The sequence below is a fragment of the Lampris incognitus genome, chromosome 1 (genome assembly GCF_029633865.1).
Source record: "Lampris incognitus isolate fLamInc1 chromosome 1, fLamInc1.hap2, whole genome shotgun sequence".
In the NCBI taxonomy this organism is placed as follows: domain Eukaryota; kingdom Metazoa; phylum Chordata; class Actinopteri; order Lampriformes; family Lampridae; genus Lampris; species Lampris incognitus.
Genome location: NC_079211.1, coordinates 101,265,306 through 101,284,120, shown reverse-complemented (window position 1 = coordinate 101,284,120; position 18,815 = coordinate 101,265,306). Strand labels below are relative to the sequence as shown.

At 46.5% G+C, this 18,815-nt stretch overlaps 1 protein-coding gene across 6 annotated transcripts in view; it reads left to right on the top strand.

The window, feature by feature from the left end:
• Nucleotides 1-18,815, top strand: part of LOC130121764 (potassium channel subfamily T member 1-like) — a 166,005-nt gene that overhangs the window by 9,539 nt on the left and 137,651 nt on the right. The gene's annotated exons all lie outside the window — the stretch shown is intronic.

Below are 18,815 nucleotides of genomic sequence, written 5' to 3'. Positions count from 1 at the left end.
CCAGGCCGCTCATCGCTCACACCAATGCTGCGCTGCAGCATCGGTGTGGTGCCGCGAAGCAGGTTTGTGGTCGAGTCCCTGCACGCGCGCTTTTCATGGAGGTTTGACGATAGGCCGCTTACACCGGGCAGTTAATATGGGGTTGGCCGTTTTCAACTGTAATGCCATATTGCAAGTGTTGTGCTGTTGAGTTTCAAGGGGGTCTTTTTTTTTGTTGTTGAACACCTGAAGGCTCCAAGTCTGCCAACATCAGCTGCAGATTGCCTCCTAAAGGGTTTTGACATGTTGGGTTTTGACTTCATTAAAGACCTCGACGGGACAGGGTTGGTTCGTTACTGGTTCGGTAGCCCTGTATTGGTGCCTTTGGGGGCTGAGTTGGCTGGTTTGTGCCAACCAATGAGCGCTGCATTAGCTGTGGCCTGTCCCGCGTGGACAGGCCTCCTCCACACAGCAGCGTGCAGTCGTCTGCACTTGGTCTTCCATGTTAGATGCTCAGTTGTGTTACCTTGTTGGGAAGTGCCTCCCATTCGTGCTCCTCTCCGTTGCTCACTGCTCTGTGTTCACCGTCTTGCATGCAGTAAGTATTCGACTCTGGCCTTTGCTCTTTTCTTTTGTTGCTGCAGTAAATAAACTGAGGCCTTTAGCCAGGTGACTTTGACAGTGTGGCAAATGAAGAAGTGGAGAGGATGCAGCGTTACTGGGTTGGCCTCGACCGTAGCAATACATTACCCACGTTTTTTATGGCCCCTTGTTGTCTGAGGCCAAATAGAGTTGCAGTGAAATTCCCTCTACAGTTTGTTTCATCTATTTGTTTTCCCCTGAGAAACGTGAACTATGGTGTTTATTTCTTTTCGCTCTTCACAACGCCGACCGTGCCATCTGTGACAGCATGTGTTCATTCCCCATCTAAACCAACAGAGCGGTTATTGTGCGGGTCAGACACCGTGTTGTATGTTATCGGTGATCCCCAGGCGTTGCGTGTCAGTTTCAGCAGGGGGCTCGTTTCCCACCGACGAGTCAATATCCTTTTGTGGATGCTCTCTGTGCTTTCTGATTAGCTCGTAGATCAGTGTCTCCTGGATCGCCACCTTGCTGTGGTGGAGAAGCTTGCGTGTACCAATCATGCCGAGAGCTATGCTGTGCGGAGCTTGGCTCCTGGTAGGGTGGATAGGTCAAGGGGGGAGGTTACAGATGAAGCCAGATCCAACAAAGATCTCAATGGCGGAACTGGTGGAAGATGTCTCTAGGACACAGTGGCAGTGAAGGTGGATGAAGGCTGCAACAGAGGGTGGTCCCCAATTGTCTCGGTTCTCCATGCCGTGGGACTCTGGCCACCCCCTGCCAAGGACCGTGTGGTGGCTGCAGGCGCATCAGCCACTCCAGGTAAAAAGCTGTCATGCGCAGGCGTCCTCCCATTGTGCAACTCCAGGGTTGACCTCTACACCCACCCAGAGGGACCCAGAGAGAGGACGGTCACACTCGACCATGCCTGCCCGCCGATGATGATGATGATGATGATGATGATGATGATGATGATGATGAGATCAGCGCCTCATCCAGGTAGAAAGAGACCATGATCACTCTGAGGTTTCTACTGTCACCCGATGCCATGGGAAGAAAATATCGCTGTCTCAACGGTGGTGTTGACTCTTGCCCCCCCCCCCCTCTCTCTCCTCCTTTCTCACTTTATCTTTCTCCTTACCCCACCCTCTCATCCCACTCTGGGGCCTCCCGTGGGAAATTGCTGTCAGTGTGTCTTATGTCAGAGCACTGCTCTTTCTCCCCCCGCTCCACACATCCAGAATTAATGTCCAGTGTTAGACCATTTCCCATCATGTACTCACTAGTGTGCCCCCCCCCGCCCCCCCAAGGGATGGAGTGATTTCCCAGCATGGAAGAACGGATGCTCGCGGCTTTGTTTACTTTTCATGCCAGCCGTTTTATATCAGAGCTATTTACATAACAGCTACGGAGGCCGCGGAGAAGTAGAAGGGGTGAGCGGGGCCGGATTACACCGAAAAGTAGTCAACAGAAAATTGGGTTTTGTGAAAATGCCGGGCGCTCGTGCACTTCTTGAGAGAGGCCAGGATATGTTAGTGTGCTTACTGATGTTAACGAGCGTGTTTCATTCACTGGGTCCGTCGGGGCTGTTGCTGCCCTTACTATCCGGTTGTACGGGGTAGTCAGGCTGGGTTACTGGGTTACACAACTGTACTACGTTTCTTTTTAAGTCGCCTTTGTGGCAATTTTTTCCACTTTATTTGACGGCAACAGTAGAGAGGGACAGGAAAGGCAGGGGATGATGTGCGGCAAAGGGCCCGGGCTGGGTTTGAACCCAGGCCACTGCGGTAAGGATTGTGGTACGCCCTCTACCATGTGAGCCACCGGGGCGTCCCCTGTGTACTACATTTCTGTGTGTGTGTGTGTGTGTGTGTGTGTGTGTGTGTGTGTGTGTGTGTGTGTGTGTGTGTGTGTGTGTGTGTGTGTGTGTGTGTGTGTGTGTGTGTGTGTGTGTGTGTGTGTGTGTGTGTGTGTGTGTGTGTGTGTGTGAACTTGCAGATAGGAAAAAGGGAACGACCTTACCTTCGGGTCTTGTGAATGGGAAAGGGCAGGTGAATCCCAACATTAAACGGGGCATCATGTGTCTAAGAACACCAGGCCAGGCTGTGAATTAGTTTAGCTCCACACACGCCGACTGTCTGTTTCCGAGCTGTGGAGCAAAAACAGAAGCCTAGCGAGCGGCTGTGCCCCTGCTACACTCTCAGTTTCCTGACGCACCATCTCCAGCATGGGGGTGGTCTGTAACTGCAAAGTTTCTTGCGCTCATGCCCCAGGATTTATAAGTGTGACTCACTGATCTTTTTGTGCGCTTGCGTCTGGTGCTTCTTAGTCGTGTTCACATTCTACATCCTTGACCATTCGCTGCACTCTGGCCCTTGTCGAGTGTAAGATCTCAAAGCGAGCATCCCCTGGGGGAGAGCCAGCATCCCCTGCACTCACCCAGCAGCCCCCTTGTGACCGCTACTCCGGCATTTATTGCGCAAGATTGTGGGAGGGGATGGAGTCAGATGGTGACTGTTCCCTGGTGTTTTCAGCGGTGTGTGTGTGTGTGTGTGTGTGTGTGTGTTAATCCACAAAAGCACAATGGTTCATGTGTTTGTGTTAATACTTGAATGAGCTTGCACATGTGTATGTTCATTTCTGCATTTGTGTTAAACACAAGCATGTGTGTGTATGTGTGTTGTGTGTGTGTGTTGTGTGGGCGTTCAGCTAGTTGGGTGGGGGGAGGGTATCCCTTCTGAGCCATCATTATCTCCAGGGCCAGGTGCTAGAGGGCTGTGTTCGGGGCCAGGCTGAGTGGGTGCTGAAGAGGAACAGTCACACCAAATCCATGCAATTTGACAGGGGGATGTCAAAGATGGGGGGGGGGTTGCGTGTGCATGTGTCTGTCTGTGAGTCTCAGATCTGTGTTTGGGGCAGGTGCGCGCCTCTTTGTGTGTTTGTGCTTTTGATTAGGGGAGGCTCCAGATTGTGAGTAATTCTGTATTTTAAGCAGGAGTTTGCAAGGGGAACAAAATCAGCAAAGGTCGAAAGGTTTTACTTTGTCACTGTATGACAGTGATGACACCTCGTAGGCTTTTCGTGCAATATTTGGAGTGTTCTTCTGTATAAGCTGTGCATGGGCCTAACATGTTTTGGGGGTTTTTTCCCCCCTGCTTGGGACCAAGCAGTAATACAGTATGGCGGGTGTGGGAAAATCATAGAGTGCATGTTTGTGCCCTGTGTGTCTGTCTATAGTTTTACCTTTCAAGTGTGTGTGTGTGTGTGTGTGTGTGTGTGTGTGTGTGTGTGTGTGTGTGTGTGTGTGTGTGTGTGTGTGTGTGTGTGTGTGCTCACTAGCTGTGTCAATAAATTCCAGTAAGTGTGTGTGTGTGTGTTTCCACCAGTCTGCCTCAGTGGTTATGAGCATGCTTGCGTTCCTTAAGTCAGTGGTTCTCAACCTTTTTGGGGTCCTGGACCCCCTGCGTATTTTTGATCTACCTTGATGACCCCTCCACCTGATCTTGGGGAAGGGGGGTTGCAATTTGATAGAAACAGTAGAAACTGCATTTTAAATTGCATTATAGCATGTATTCACTCTTTGGGGCAAAAATAAGAGCTTTCAGTTGTAACTTAGGTATAGTTAACAAAACAGAATGCATATGCAGTAACTTTCAGATATATGTAACAAAACAGAATATGTATTCAGTAACTTTCAGATATATGTAACAACAGAATTTTTCTGCAGTAACTTTTAACAATGCAAACGGGAGCGAGATCTCTTATTAAAATACAATAAATTACACTTGTGAAACAGATGTAATTAGAGAAAAAGTCCTGTTACCCTTTATAGTTTAGGTAGATAAAGGTCTCAGTCACATTTGAGTAAAATAATCCTATTTCTATAAATGTCATAGGATCTTTTTTAAAAGATATTTTATTTTCACGGACCCCTTGCAATTACACCACGGACCACTAGGGGTCCGCGGACCCCCGGTTGAGAAACACTGCCATAAGTCTTGTTGTTGTTTTGTTTGTTTTGTTTTTTTCCGGCGCGAGGGTTTGTCAGCACGTGTGGGCTTTTATGTTCCTCCCGCGCCCGGCGCCTGGCTGAAAACGGAGGAGTAATCGGCGGGGAGAAAATTGGTTCCATCTATTCCCCTTTCTCCCTGGATAATTTCTGTTTATTCCCTTTTCTTCTGATTTATTTTACTTCCTCGTCAAGGCTAATGAGAGCGGAGCGGAATGAGCGGTGTTCATTGTGTGCCTGCTGCGTGGGTTCCTCGAACGGCGCTGTATACAACGCTAAGTTGTTGTTGTTGCTGCTATTACTGTGCAGACACATTCGTCATTCTTTATTCCGATACTTCTTCTTCTTCTTCTTCTTCTTCTTCCGTAGCGATTTCACCGCGTAACTTTTCCCGCAGCTTTGAGGGGGAAAACCCCGCGAATTTATACGTTCGGTTCGATCGGGAATAGCGTGCTATGACTGTTCTTAGCGAACCCCTAACATGACTCTAGTTTGTCAGCATACACTTTACCTGCAGTAGAGTGTATGACGTGTGTGTGTGTGAATTAGTTTACTGTAAAGCGCTTTGAGTGGCTGTTGCGGCTAGAAAGGCGCTATGTAAAATGCAACCTGATTGGTTGATTGATACAGGTAACCATGGCGACGAAAACCGCAACAAAAAAAAACAACTGAGAAAGCTTTCCCGTAGAAAAACCACGGGAAGTGGTCGTGAGAATGACCAAACCCAGCCCTCTTTAGAGCCGTATTACTTCGTCATAGTTTAACGTAGAAACATGGTTGAAACTCTAAATGGGTCACAAGACTTCAGACCTTGTTGAGCTAAATCGATGTTTTGCTATCTAGTACGATTTTTGCGAAATCGCAATTTAAGTTTCATACTTTTTTAGACCGTCTCAGGATTTATAATGGGTGTGTATTGAGTCACATGACCCTTAACGTTTCCCCTAAAAACCTTTAACCTCTTTCAATTCCCACAATTTCCAACCGTCAGAGACAATTTATAAAGCTAAACGTAGATAAATCTGTCCCCTTTCAACCAGTGTGACTCTCATTGTGACATGACTTGCGGTTTCTTAATAAATCGCCTCCCAGCACATTGTGCTGAGCAAAACTCCCATAGACTGCCATGTTAAACTGAGCTCTGAAGTTCTTGTCAAGAACAGAGATGATGGCAGTTTTTAAACCGTGACAGCTCCTAAACCGTAAACAGTAGGTACGCATATAATACACCAGCGTCTTCACTGAAGCCTTGTGAGGCTCATTATGACACCATTTTCTCTGCTCAACTTGTACTTTTCGAGTTATGAGGGCGCCAAGTAGCAGGCACACTCAAAAAATGTCCAGAACATTTTTTAGATGGACTAATCTACACCTCCCTGTGAGCAGTGTGCGTCCTCCATCCATCCTCTTATGTATATAATATACCATTTACTGTGAATATAGAGTATATTCACAGCAAATCACAGTTTCTCTCATTGGGGATGGTTAAACCAGTATGTGGGCAAAGTGGTTGCTGGTCATTGCCCAGTGATCAATGAGTTGGGTGGCTCAGTCCCTGGAAATGAAAGCTCCTCGACTTGCCAATGCAGCCCCAAAACTGGGGGCTTTAAACTCTGACGTTCAACCTTACTTTAAGGATATGTCTTGCAAACCAGCAAATACCATGTTCTTAATTTAAACAGGCGGTTTAAATGCGGTAAGTCAGGTTAAGTCAAGTCAGGTAGGTTTCATTTGTCCCCAGAGTTGCAATTGTTGTGTAGCAGCAGCAACATTTAAACGCACAAACACTCTGCAGAACACAGAAGATAAACACAACATGTAGTGAGGAGAACAAAGCCAACAAAAACCAATGCAACAGTAAAGAATGTCAACAGTGCTTATCAAGGTGGAGCTGGTGTTACCTCTTACTGTTGGAGTTTAGCAGTGAACTGGCTGAGGGAATGAAGGTGTGTTTGTATCTATTGGTTTTGACTACCGGGTATTTGAAGCGGGAACCAGAAGGCAAGGTCTGACACTCTGGGTGCAGGGAGTGGGTGCTGTCAGACAGGATGGGTTCTGCGTTCCTTAACATCCACTTGTTATATAAATCAGACAGGCTTTTCTGCTGGGTACCTGTGATACTACTGCAGACCTTGATCACCTTTGTTAGTGTGCTTTTCTGTTTAAGGTTGAGAGAGGCATACCGACCGATAAAAGAAAACATAATAACCGACTCAAAGATCTGTAGAACAATGTCATCAGGGACCCGTCGACACCGAACTTAGCCAGCTTCCTCGGACAAAAAAAAGGCGGTACTGGCTTTTTTTGCATAGCAAATTGGTATTACAATCAAAGTTCAGTTTGTTGTCAATTATAATGCCCAAGTGCTTGTATGACTCAACCATTTCAACCTCATGACCATTAATCTTGGCGTTGACTGGGTTGGAGGGATCATGTCTAAAGTCAATACACATGTCTTTGGTCTTAGTCACATTTAATTCCAAAAAGGCTTCCTGACACCATTTGGAGAAATAGTCTATGACAGGACCATAGGACATCTCATTCTCCTTCAGTGGGCTCACTATCACTGTGTCAGCTGCAAATTTCACAATGTGATGCGTTTTGAACTCACTGCGGCAGTCATTAGTTTACAGGATGTATAGGGGAGAAGAGAAGACACAGCCGTGAGGGGAGCCGGTTGATGTGGAAGTCAAGCCAAAAATGTGTCCATTCACTCTCACTCTCTGAGATCTGTTGGTGAGGAGGTCCGAAATCCATCCAACAGTGTTGGTGTCCAACCCAAAACGTTCCACAGGCTTCTGCACTAGCAGGTGAGGCTCTGTGGTATTGAAGGCTGATGAGAAGTCTACGAACAATTAAGAGGTTGTGGTTTTCTACCCCACGAACATAACTTATCTGTGCAGATATACATTTGACATACATATACAAATATATACACAAATATAAATAAAGCTATAAATGTTCATGTATATCTATATATGTAATCCTACAGGAACAAACAGAATACTTAACACATGCGTCACATGTAAAATCATGTAAAATGTATATATATATATATACACATACACACACACACATATATATATATATATATATATACACTTATCTACTTATACTATATCTATGATACAGTATATAGTATATGGAGCTTCATCTTCATCTTTTTCCATGTCCCATCCCCAAGGCTGTGTTTACCCTGTGAAATATCCCTTTATACAGTATCTATTCTGAGAAACCGTTATCTTTTTGTCCCCTACCAATCGTCCTATCACAATAGGTGTCAGTTTTGTTTTGTTTTTTTTAAGTGTTATTTTGGAACCAGGCTCTTTAGTCACCATATGGTCTCAAGCCTTGCAGCCACATCCTTGCTCAAGTACATCTTATCGGCCTCCTCTAACCTCCACATCCACACCTCTTAGAGCAAATTCACCGAGGCATTGGAAGCGATGAAAAACGAGTGCGAGACCATCAGGTATGTTGAGGAAAATAAAAAGCTAGCGACTTAAACGTGAGTAAGGTTGCTGTTCAGACCAACGTGTACCCTATATTTAGTGGGGTGGAAAGTTTCATGTTAAGACTTGCTGTCAGTGATGTTGGCATCAGCTGTTTGTTTGTCCCCTTTCCAATTCCCTGTAGGTGCAGGGGCTATGGGGATACGATGGTCAGCTGGGTTCCATCTGGCCATGTTATTTCAATCCTGCTTTCCTCATTTTTATTTATTTATTTGTGTATTTTATTTATTTATTTTGAATTTTTCTCTTTTTTTATATTTTGCTCTTTTTTTGTTTCTCCACTCCTTTTAATGCTGCATGCCTCATTGCTCCGTGTTTTTTCCTGCATAGCGCCGTGCAGCCCCTTTTTAATAGGTGCACTGTGAAAATGTATACAAGTGGTTTGTTCTCCCTGTCGTTTCTTGGGGATCCACCCTGGATGCTCTTAAAAAGCTGAACCACCCTGCTAACCATTATCGTCATCATCATTATTTCTCATTAATATCATAGGGTGGTGAAGTGAAAAGTCGTAGAGGGAGACATCAGTTGAGTCAGAAACGCGGATTATGAGATTACCCACAAAGGCAGAGGGTCCTGTTCGTCAAGAGGGGCCCAGGGGCTCTTAGCGCCGTGACACATTGACATCCGGAGGCGTGATTCTCCTTTCCTGTCACCTCCGCTGAAGGTCTGAAGTCCCCAGGGGGGTTTAGCTCGTGCGGCTCACAGGCACACGAGGCTCCGCTTGACGACTCGCCGCTCTCGGTTCAGACCATAGGTGGCGTTAGTCACCAGCAGCACTGAGGGGGCACGGGGGGGGGGCGCTGCTAGGTCCGCTCTCATCAGATCGCAGAGTGGCTGCGCTGCTCTGAGCGGGCTGTCTGTTTTGTGATTCATCCTGTTTATGATGGGTGAGGAGGACCAGACTGAGAGGATCGGAGGACGGCCCTAGGCAGCGCGTCCACCAGTTTGCCGTGAGCCGTGGTCCATTTTTTGCTGGTTTCTCGTGGGATTTGTGCAGCCGGTTAAGCAAGAACTGGAATGCATGTCGTGGAATGTGACACCCCACCCCCCCGCAAACAGTCGGGGACGAAAAGGAGCCGAGACAAGTTGCATCCCATTAAAGTTCGGTTTGGTAACTGGGAGTCACTTCAGCTCTTCCTGCCCAGGTTTCTTCCTCATTTCACAGCCAAGGGATATTAGTGAAGCTGCACAGATTGATTTAAACTTCTTCTTCTTCTTCTTCTTCTTTTTAATCTGTCCTCATCACATAACATCATTTGGGGAATCACAGTTGCTGAGTGCAAAGTCTCAGGGGGGAACCTTGACCGAGACGGGCAATTAAAGGCGGGCTTGGAAGTGACAATAATGAGGGAAGGGATACAACAGAAGAGATAAGGTTTCTCTAACCTTGCATAATTCTTTTCCCATCTGTGCTGTTGCATCTTTGAGCCCGGTAATCTCTGGCTCCCTCGCAGTTTAGCCCCCCCGTGCTTTGTTTTGCCAATTTAATTAGCACTGGTGGGGCCGGGTTGCCAGGCTGTGATGGCGGAGGCATTTGGAAGAGGTTGTCGGCACGGCACAGAGAGGATTCGATGTCCGCGTGAGTTTGTGCGTGTGTGTGTGTGCGTGTGTGTGTGCGTGTGTGTGTGCAGGTGAGGCAGCGTCACGAAGAGGTTTCTTTGTGGACGACAGAACGTGTTTGTTTCCCTTTATGAGCTCATGAATATGCAAAGAGCGAACATTCACCTTGCATTCAGATGGAAATTAATTATTATCTGTTGCAAGTCTGTGTGATTTATATCGTGAATATAATTAAGATGCTACACTAATTACTGCACCGGTTATAAAAAGCTCCACACTGGCATTGAGAGCCTGCAGATTATGAAGTATATAATTAGTTATGAGATGATTATGTGTTCTGTTTCTGAAGTGGATTGCCCGTTTGGTTTTCTTGGTCAAGGCAATTGTATTAGATTGTCATAACAGTCATGTTATTGTTATTGTGACTTTATGACAGCCTTTCACCCAAATAGATGTCTTCAGCTGTCTCGCTGTCTCGCGCGCTTATTGTCCACACTACAGTGGACGAGATGCCATGTGTGGGGTTGGTGTATTCAAAGGGAATTTGAGTAATCCAACATGCCGTACTGTAGATCATGGTGTTTGTCTGGGTCCAGACCTTTGAATCCGACTGATTCCTCTGGTCTGGCATCACGACGTGAGACGGCGGTTTCTCGGTTGGAAAAGCGATTATCCAATGAGCGCCGCGAGGGGACTACCTACCGGCTAATCGGCGCCAGGGGCGGGACTAACGCCGTTGCCAAGCTGTTGTCAAGCGCTTAGACGGCCTGTCTGCTCGGTCTGGCCCGGCGTCGTAGTTTGTTTTCACTTCCTTCCCCTCTTATAGGACCAAAACCAGCATGTTGGCGTGGCTGCGCATCAGCGTCGACTTAAAAAAGACCTTAGATTCAGGCGGACACGGTGGTCTCTGGCGATTGGTTGGGGAGACTCGAATCCCCTCCCCCGCCGGAATCCTTTCGAGTCGCGTACGAGGTGACGAGTTCGTCTGATTATCAGGCAGTTATAGTGTAGCAAAGTCCAGACGTTTCAGAAATGACGCAAGTTCAAAATTAGTAAGTGTACTACTGGCGGACCGCGTATAGTTTATCATAGTGTAACCGGTTGATTTTTTGTCTGGTGCGGAATTCGATACGGGGTGTACTGCACCACAGGGCGACATCACTAACCGCTCGGCTAAAGGGTCAGACCCGTTAGCCAAGGACTAATGTGTCTTATTATTAGTTTACAGTCGTCACCCTCTCCCGGAAGTGCGCCCTTACGCTTTGTTATTCCCGCGCTGCGAAGAGACTTCTGAGGATCTGCACACTTCCGGATCCCACCGCTGCCACCAATGTAACCGAGCTATTTTCTCGCCCGGCGCGGGATTCGATACGAGGTGTACTGCACCACAAGGCGACATCACTAACCGCTCGGCTAAAGGGTCAGACCCGTTAGCTAGGGGCTAACGTGTCTTATTAGTAGTTTACACTAGATACAGCGAGTGGTAAATCAACAAAAACTGTATTCAGATCAGTGTTCCTTTCGAGCAACGCCATGTGATTGAAGCAGTGGCGTAACCAGGAATATTTTTTTAGGTGGGCCTGAGTGAAAATGGGTGGACCAAAATTTTCCAGCAATAATCCTTCAAACAAGATGCAAATTCGAACACATTACAGCAGTAATGTGTTGCGGGGAACACTAATTTAGGCTGCGAGGGTGGCTCATCCACAACAGACAAATCTGGCGGTGGCATGGTCAAGGGAATCGTCTCACCGTCGTCAGAGGGGGGAGGAGAAGCTGCCTGCAACGGAGAAGCTGTAGCCTCCTCTATCGTTCTCTCCGGCGGTATCTCACTCTCATTGGGCGGCTCAGTCGGTGCTGGAGCAGGTGTGCTTTCCTCCTCTCCATCCGTGGCTTTTTAAAAAAGCGGAAGATTGAACTTTGTTTCGCCATTCCATAAGTTATGGCTAACTGTTGGCTATTGGCTAGTTAGCAGCAGTGAAAAATACAGAGCGTGATGGTATGCGCGCTCAGATTTTGCAGTTCTACGTACGTAAAAGGGGCCGGCCTACGTGCTTGTAAGCCAGTGTGATTGGGTGGGCCTGGGCTTGAAATGGGTGGTCCTGTGACAGGCCAGGCCCACCCGTGGTTACGCCTCTGGATTGAAGCGCTTCTTTTTCGTGCATTTAAACAAAAGTTCGCAATTCAAACTCATATTCTGCTCCGCTCAGTCCACAGCTCCTCTCAGTCCACAGCCCATAGATGGAAAACATAACAGAGTTTGAGCCTTGTGTAACTTTCACCGATGCACAAACATGAACCCTCTGCGAGCATTAGCCACCGTCATGGGCTCGTGTTGTTTACTTCCACTTCCGTGACGCTGCGAAGCCTCTTCAGCCTGCGGCGGCGGGAAATGGAGACCTGACTTCAAGCGCCATCGAACATGCCAATGAACCCTTGAGCGAGAATCTGAATTCTTTATAGAATCGGGGAACTATTCTATAAAGATAACGACGTCTAAGAGGATTTTAAGTTCATGAAATATCAGAATTATAATTAGTATTATCTCCTGCCTGGACTACTAAATTGGCACCGAGGAAGTAAACTGAGGACTTTTGAAATAGTCGAGATGTTTAAATTAAAGCCTTTTTTTGATAACGCCTTTGTATAATAATAACCATGCCATGGGTAAGAAATCTAATTAGAGATGACCAGGCTTCTTCCTCTGATTTATTCATACAAGAACAGCAACAAAAAAACAAGGTTTTATGGCGCACACCCTCACCGGAAGCTGTTGGTTTAGTCATTGCACATATAATGCCCCATTTGTCTATTATGTGGCCTAATGAATGCTCCTGCATATTTTATGGAAAGTTTCCCAGGAAAAACAAAGTCAGTATTAGCAACCACAGAAAACCCACAATAGGCACTGTGCAGTGTGAATGCTCTCTAGGAGAGACCCATTATCTTGTATTTATTTGCCGCTGTGAACCGTCACATACGGGCCTATTGTATGACCCTTTTATGACCTACGTCACGCATAGTATGCGTTTTGCCAGCAAAAGAGGCAACTTCTCCATCTCCAATCAATGCAGAGTGCAAGAGGGTTTTTGATCGATTGATATTTACATGTTTAAAATGTCATCTTGTTGTGTTGTGGGTTGCCAGAACAGGTCTAGCAAAACTAAAAGGTATTAATTTCTGCCACATTCCATCGGGGGAAAGACCGCTCAATGCAAACAGGCGAAGATTGTGGCTACAAGCAATAAAACGAGTCTGGATAAATACACAAGTGGCTATCATATCAAATAGGAGTTATATTGTAGCATAAATAAGAGTTTATAGCATACAATTGTATGGTAGCAAATAATAAAACCCATTTTTTGCTGCCAAAATGAGCGCACATACTAAATCACGTGATCACTGTTTACCAACTGTGAAAGGGTCTATGCATAGAAAACTTGTAAACTTCTTGCACTACCTATTATAAGCATAGACGTTATATGCGTTATACTATACTTGAACTAATTTAATATACCTGGCAGTCTGGAATTTCAATACATAAACTTACAGCTATACCTTTATAATGCAAAGTTATGTCTGCATACGTCAATGAGCGACACACTAAGTCTATCCGAAGGAATTGAATCAATTGCAAGTGGACTTGGTTATATATCCATGAAGACGTTGCGCCTCTCATCCAAGAGGCTTCATCAGTTCATGCCTTTCTGACTAGACCAAGCTAGTCTAGTCAGTCTAGCTTGGTCTAGTCAGAAAGGCACGAACTGATGAAGCCTCTTGGATGAGGGGCGAAACGTCTTCACGGATATAGAACCAAATCCACTTGCGCTTGATTCAATTCCTTTGGATAACTATGACCTGGATGAATGAGAACATTCACAGACACACAAAAGTCTGTTTTTTGAACATACTCTGATTCTTAAAGCTTAAACGGGAAACACGTCATGTGAAAAAATGTTGTCATATTTCCTCACTGCCCCAGCAAACTTGTCCCCCAGTGACCATTTTAAAACACCCCTCTCTCATGTCGTGTTTGAGTCCTGCTCCAGGATGTTCCATTTGTTCCCCCTGCCTCTACGCAACAGAGCCATCTGGATCTGGGCCCTGACTCCTTGGGGAAATATCTGCTGCCAGTCACGTTGGGCTGATTGTGATCTCTGGTGTATGTGTGAGTGGGTTTGTTCGCATGTGTACCTCTGTTTGTCTAGATGTGTGCTTTTATGTGTAACTGTAATTGTGTGCCTGTGTGTGTGTGTGTGTGCACTTTTCTTTGTGCGCCTGTTTGTGTCTGTATGCGTTTGTATGTGCCAACATGCAAACAACATGTATGCACCAATTTTTATCTACAAATTGTTTTGTATGTGTGAGTTGGTTTGTTTGCATGTGTACCTGTATTTGTCTATATGTGCACTTTGTGTGTAACTGTAATTGTGTACCAGTGTTTGTGTGCATGTGTGTGCACTTTTATTTGTGCACCTGTTTGTGACTGTATGTGTTTGTATGTGCCAACATATGAGCAACATATATACAACAATTTACACCTTACTTGGGCATGTGTGTGTGTGTGTGTGTGTGTGTGTGTGTGTGTGTGTGTGTGTGTGTGTGTGTGTGTGTGTGTGTGTGTGTGTGGTTGTTTGTTTGTGCACCTGTATGTGTTAATGTATGTCTCAACCACGTGTGTCATCCTCGTTAGTATAGTGGTGAGTATCCTCGCCTGTCACGCGGGGGCCAGAGACCGGGGTTCGATTCCCCAATGGGGAGACAAACCTTCTTCATGGCGCACTGCTGCCTCACAGCGAGAAGGTCGCAGGTTCAATTCCCGCCTTGGGGTGGGCATGTTCTCCTCGTTCTCAGGTGTGTTATTGAAGACAAGTTCTGTGTGGAGTTTGCATGTCCTTCCCATCAGTTTCCTCCAACATCAAAAAGACCCCCCCCCAAAAAAAACCCACACAACACTCTCCTGTCCTGCCCCTGACCACGACATGCACAGCCACCTGGATTTGCTCCCCGGGTGCAGGAGGAAAGGGCTGCCCACCGCTCCTGGCTGTCCCTGGAGGGAGGACAGCAGGGTGGGGAAAATGCAGAAGCGACGTTTCTTCAGCCACCACTCCCAGCATGTACGTGTCTGCTGTAAGACGAATAAAGTCTGTGTGTCTTTCCCCTGTATTTAGCTATACTTGTGTAACTTCGTGTAGGTGTGCACAAAGCTCTGTCCTATCAGACAACTCTCTCTGTCTCTCCGTTACTGCACCCTCGCCTGGTACTGAGAGCAGAGGACAGGAGGACCACAGAGACTCTACTTAGATCAACATTTGGCTCAGTCTATAGTCACCAGTTTAATCAATACGTTTCACAATGGTAGCCTATCAGTCATTCAGTATAGGGATAGATAGATAGATAGATAGATAGATAGATAGATAGATAGATAGATAGATAGATAGATAGATAGATAGATAGATAGATAGATAGATAGATAGATAGATAGATAGATAGATAGATAGATAGATAGATAGATTAAACGTGTTCATGGTTAACATAGTAACTGGCTATCCAGCATGCTGACTACAGTCTATCGCTTTGTTGTGGACGTCTGTCCCTTGTGGCACTCTGCTGCTATGGGATATGGGACTCACAGGGTGCAGTTTCCTCCGTCACCACACGGTGTCTCTGTACTCTGAGGTGTGCGTCTGTCTGAGCTGTTCACCTGTCTCTGGGCATCTCTCTCTCTCTCTCTCTCTCTCTCTCTCTCTCTCTCTCTCTCTCTCTCTCTCTCTCTCTCTCTCTCTCTCTCTCTCTCTCTCTCTCTCTCTCTCTAATTCACCATCGGTTCTGTGGTCCCCATCTGATCGCGTTTTATCATGTTGCCGCGGGCCAACCCTCCTCTCGCTGGCAGCGGTTTCCTCGCAGTAAAACCAGCCGTTTCTACCCTCCGGTAGGTTGCAGTAATAAAGCATGAAGAACCAGCCTACACAGTGCGCTTCTGGGCAGATTTTGGGCTTTTTTTGCTTTAATGTTTTTTTGTTTGTTTCTGGTACGCAAGAATCGGAAAACCCCTCTCGTGCGTTATTTATCGATTAGCGCGCGTGTCTGCCCCTGTTTAGACCGAGGTAGGGTTGTCATGGTAACCGCTTCATTCAGATAATCCAGTTGGACGGTGAGGGTGGAGGATGTCACCCTCCGTGTTATTTTTTTTTTTAGCCTTTGCTCATCCAGGAAAGTTGGCTGAGTATAACAGCTGCACGGTAGGTAGGGTATGGTAATATGGTAATCTGGTATTATGGTGATATGGTAATCTGGTAATCTGGTAATCTGGTAATACAGCGGCTCTGCTGGATGGAGACGGGGTGGCGTGTTTAGTTTCGGTTGCTTAGCTGCCCATTTGCCTGTGACTGTCTCCCCCCGATGCCTTTGGCAAGACTAATGCCACATGACAGGCGATGTCAGTATAAGATCATGACCATCCATGCTATGAAAGCCTCTGGCAGCCAATAGGAGCGAGAGCAATACTGACGAGTTTACGTGAGGATCATTAATATGTGATTTATACTCCCATCTTTGATTCATTTTTTAAAAACTGTAATATCAATGAACTCCTTGACGTATAATTACTAGTTTGATTTGAATAACCCATTGAGAAGCGTATTAGCCTATAAAGACAGGGGCCATGCCTATCGGTGTCCGCTGGTGATTGATTGACAGGTCGCCTGGCGAACGAATGGCTGCATATTTAAAACAACCTAAATGCACTTTTGATCATCACAGAAACAATTGACCAGATTGCAAGTTATACTACCCGTGTGTCAGCCAGGTGTGGGGTTGGCTGGCTGGTTGACGTTAGAGGGTGACGCCGTCTGAGGCTGAGACTCTGGAACCAAACATCTCCCAATAATGGAGGGTTACTTGGAGTGAGCTATGGTCCTCTCGCTCCCTCCGACGACTCCGTGTTGCGGCACAGACGGAGCGAAACTTCACTTGTCTTCTTGCAGCAGAAGTGAGACGATGATGATGACGATGATGATGATGATCCTGCGGTTTTCGGGCGGTCTTGGTCCTTGAGCCGGTTCTGAGGGAACATAGGCTGCTCTGCCGGAGGTGACTTGGACAGCACGGCGGGAGATGGCAGGCGCTAAACACACACCCTCGCCCTCGGAGATCGACCCAGACGTGAAGACCGAGGTTCAGAGAACTCCGGAGCCCACCTGGGTCCATCCTTCGCAGCCTCTCCGGACCATGAGCTCTTTCGGGAGCGATGCTGGCCAGAGGTAGTCTAGTTTACCGCAGACTGCATGAAGCTCTGCATGTTTCTCGATGCAGTTCGGTTGCGAACCTGCAGCATCCGCGGACTATTGGCTGGTACACCGGCCGGGAGCGCGCGGCTATTCGGTCTCTCTAATAACTTAGTTTATCGATCATCTTTATGCAATAGTCGAGATCAATATCCCATTAAATGCGCGCAGCCTCGAGTCGATATTGACGGTGGCAATATAAGGATGCGAGGGACATAACGGTGTTGCGCACTGGGGGGGGGGGTCTTTTCTTTCTCCAATGGGGGAAAAATGGAACATTCAGTGTTTTCTGCTGCGAGTCGGTCTCGTGACGGATAGTTACAGTGATTGCCATCGCAGACACAGGCGCGAGCGCGAGCGCGCGGAGAGAGAGAGAGAAAAGCGCGATTTTGCCCACTATCAGACCGCCAATCGTATTCCTCCAGCGGAATTCAATCCACGGCTGCGGTGTTTAGCCATTACATAATTCGGTGGATGCTGCATCGCAATTATAGTTTTATGAATCCCAATGGTACTGGAAGCAGGGCGGAGGGATGGGTTGTTTTGCTGCATTCAACTCGCTGATTGTTTTTTGTTATTGTTTTTGTTTTGTTTTTTTTTGTTTTTTTAATAATGACACAATGTTGTGCTGATTTCGCGCGCTTGGGGGGGGGCATTTTTACACTGAAATGCAAACCATGGGGATTGTGTTGATGAATCTCTTGATGTGCAAGTGCAGGGCAATGTCCAACCCGGATCCCCTTTTTCAGTTCACGGCTACATCATTTGGTGGTGGTACAGTCGTGCAGTGCTTCATGTGAGAGGGGGTGAGGGACAGAACACCTTCCTTTTTTGCAGCAATACATCTTTTCGTCTTTGCATTGACTTCAGAAGTGCTGTCAGCGTAGCTTTGCCTTCAGACAGCCTCTCAGCGAGCTGTAGTGTCGAGCCTTCCCATGAATGAAGCCGGCTTCAAAAACGCTGAAACGTTGTATCTTACTGGCAATGTGTCGAAACCAGAGGCAACGCAGTATTTACAGTATTCATTTGCCGTTAATTAATCTACAGGCTTGGACTTTTGCACTTACTGTTTGCAGAAATCATGTAATCGCTGGGTATCGACGTCACTGAAATTCAATAGTTGCATGCAGACATCAGTTGAGAAGCAAGAGTGCGCTTCTCAGTATATATAATTGTACATTATATTTTTAAGCTATACAATTGAGAACGTCAGAATGACGGCGTATCTGCAACATTGACGCAATTTATCAAAAGAGTCCTGTTACGAGTGAAGTATTCAAGATGTGGGGATATAAGAAACAAAATATGCAGTGAATTAATTTGGTCCCTTAACACGTCAATGATTATGATCAAAATATCAACCAAAATAATAAGAAAATAGGAACATTCAAAATGGCATTTAAGCCAAAATCATGCAGTTCCACTGCAAACTTTGTGGTGTGTATATCAAAAACGAATGCTGTGCATGCTGGGCCTCCCTCATGAGGAAGCAAAAATCCCCCATCTATAATAGAAAGACTCATCGAGAAGTCCCCAGCGCTGCACCACGTCCATCCCAAATGCACCGCTATCCAATTAGGCTTTTAAAGATGAAGCAGTCCAATCCTTCTCCAGCAAGCTGTAAAATGTGCCTGTGCAAGGCTTTGCACTTGGCATGCACACTTTAACTAAGTTCCTGTAATGCTTGGCGAACCGGCAGAGATGCCAGGGTGTGTTACAGAGCTAGGGATCATCACTTGTGGCCCATGAGGACAGATGCAGGAGGCATGACCTCAGAGGTTTGACAGGAGGTGCACAGTGGTCCCCTGGGCGCGAGGCCTGAGATGATGGGCAAACAGGTAGCTCAAAGCTATCTGCGTGGTGTGGAAATCATCACAGCAGGGAAAA